The following is a 2,651-nucleotide window of genomic DNA, read 5'->3' on the forward strand; positions in this document are numbered from 1 at the left end:
GTCTCCCCAAGGACAAATCCTCCCCGGGAGAGCTCGGAGCACAGCTTATCTGATAAGCACAGCAGGTGATGAGGCACAAAGCTTGAAACAAACTCACAGGATGTTGTTTTTCATAGTGATGGATGACAATTCCTGAAAGGAGAACAATGCTACGTAAGTGATGTTTCTTCAGTGACTTCAAGGCTATGCACCACCCGGGCTTTAGGAAGAGGAGGTCTACGTGCTGTTGTGTGACCATGAACGCGTGCCTTGCCCCTGCCCAAAGAGCCTTTGAAGTCTGAAAGAAGTGGTATTTAAGGAAGAAGAATCTATCAAGAGACCCATTCAGCAGAGTGCTATAAACATATCCTGTGAGAAACAACCAGTTAGCGGGACAGCTGATAGAGCTAAAAATTAAGTGGGCAGCCTTTTAACATCTCCCTCCCTCCGCCTTGAAGATATACACACAGCAAGCTACTCCCGTTTAAGGTTCTTCCACTGAATTTTAAGAGCAGTAGGGCTCTGGCATTGCAGGGCCTATGGACATAGCAAAGGTTATCAGTAGGCTGCTTGAGAGACACCATCAATTACAAGTTTTATAATGGTGATGAGTTTTTTACATGAAAGCATCTTTTTAAAGTCAAGCAGTTAAAGGATTTCCTCAAAAGACTTTCCTCTTTCTCCATCAGATTTGTCAGGCTGCCAGCTCCAAAATGAAAAAAAAAAAAAAAATCCCCAAGAACTGATCTTAATCAGAATACTCCCAATTTGGTGCATGTCAGGCTGTATTTTAAAGGATCAGTTAGTCTTACGGTGCAAGTCTCATGCGGATGCTCTCAGCTGTAGAGGAAAGTAGACCTCCGTCACTGTAGCCCGCTCCCTGTTAGAAACTATATAAACGTGCTCTGAGCTGTCTAAAGAGAGATAAACTGAATACAACACATTTTAAAAAATTAACTTTTTAAAAGGTAAGACATTCAAACTAGATGAGCTCACACTCAAAAGCCTTCTGACACCACTCAAGGCCAGTTTTCAGGTCACAAGCAGTGATGAAAAGAAGAATAGAAGATTGGTACATCAGAGTTTAGACTCATTTAAGAATCAGGAGAATGGAGAGTGGAGAGCCACAGCACTCAGCTGAGAGGCAAATGAAGAAGAGCCTCTCAGCACTTCATCACCATCACCATACCCTTCTCATCCACCATCTCTTGCAGACCCTGGGTCTTTCTTACGCTGATCCTGTGAGTATCCTTATCAAGCAGTGGCCTGAAGAAAGAGCAACTGTTTTCCTGCCTTCCTGCTCAGATCTCCTCCTTCATCCATCCTTTACTATTTCCATATCTTCTTTCCTTCCTCATCTTGCTCTCTAATTTCTTTTCAATAACTCAGACTTACTTGCTTCGGGGCACAGCTTTTGAACCTCCCCCTAAGCTGATGACCAGGGAGGCATTTAAGGCCTGTCCTTCCACAACAGCACGACTGCAAGTACAAACAGACACAAGAGAAACTCACTCTCTATTTTGCGACTGTTTTCTCTCTTCCGCAGTGGTTTTCATGAAAAAGCAGAACGATGTATGAAGAAAATCAACTTCAGCTCACCCCTGCCAATTTTTCACAACAGAAGAATTGTGGCCAGCTTTGCCATCTAGAGCTGTGCAGGTTGTCCTTTAAAAAACTAGACAAAGGGACAATAGGAAAAGTATGCTACTAAAGGTTTTAACACTTCATATCTTATGACTTCAGTTTTTCTTTATTTGTCTGTATCTCTAGTAAAAGTTCATATTCGCTTAGCGGCATTTTTGTTGTGTGCTGGCCTCTGCTTTAGGTACCGGGTTTAGTTTGATCGCTTACTAAAATGTTAAGCTGTGAACTTCCCTCCCGAAAGACTTTGCTATTCAGGCTGATAGTCCAGTTAAGTCTTTGTTTAAACCATTGGCTAAAGGCTTTGTATTTTTATTACAAATAAATACATGCGACCGAACATTTTGCATTTTTCCACATTTGAGGATGCCATTCAGCAGAATCCATGTAATTAATGAATTTAATTAACAAATGCCTTCCTTCTTGAAGGCAGAGCTATATAATCCCCATCTGCCCAAGGGAAGCATGAAGTTAACCGAAATCAATCAGAGATATAAATCTTGTCAGCTAATGCTGTATGTTGGATTTTTCCCATGGATTGCTGCAAATCAGCAGGGCTGAGATTCGGTACCGTATATTTGGCATTGCCTGTCATGATGGTTACTCTTTTTAAATTAATTTTCTGTAGAGAAATATCTGCCAAGAGCTCTGCGCTCAAAATGCCAAACGGAGCTTAAGCATTTAGTGCAGGAAGGCGTCAGGATAGACAGGCGTCCTTGCGTTTGACGCTCCTGGCCTTCCCATCGTGCTGGGAATAAAATCGGTGGGTGAGTAGAACTTGGAAAAGGGGACAAAACCAAAACCAAGAAAAACCCACCAAAAAAACCAGCCAACCCAAAACGCAATTTCTGTACAATTTAAGCTTTTTTTTTTCCGAAAGCAGCAGGTGCCTTTCAAAGCATAACCACACCGACCCCACGTCCCCGTGGGAGGACGCCAGGCCTAGGCAAGGCCAAGGGCTGCCCCTGCAGCGGGGGAGGCCGGGAGCGGGCTGTCACCCAGCCCGGGGCAACCAGCGACCCGCCTGCACC

Source organism: Fulmarus glacialis, unplaced genomic scaffold, assembly GCF_000690835.1.
Source record: "Fulmarus glacialis isolate BGI_N327 unplaced genomic scaffold, ASM69083v1 scaffold48059, whole genome shotgun sequence".
NCBI classification, from domain to species: Eukaryota; Metazoa; Chordata; class Aves; order Procellariiformes; family Procellariidae; genus Fulmarus; species Fulmarus glacialis.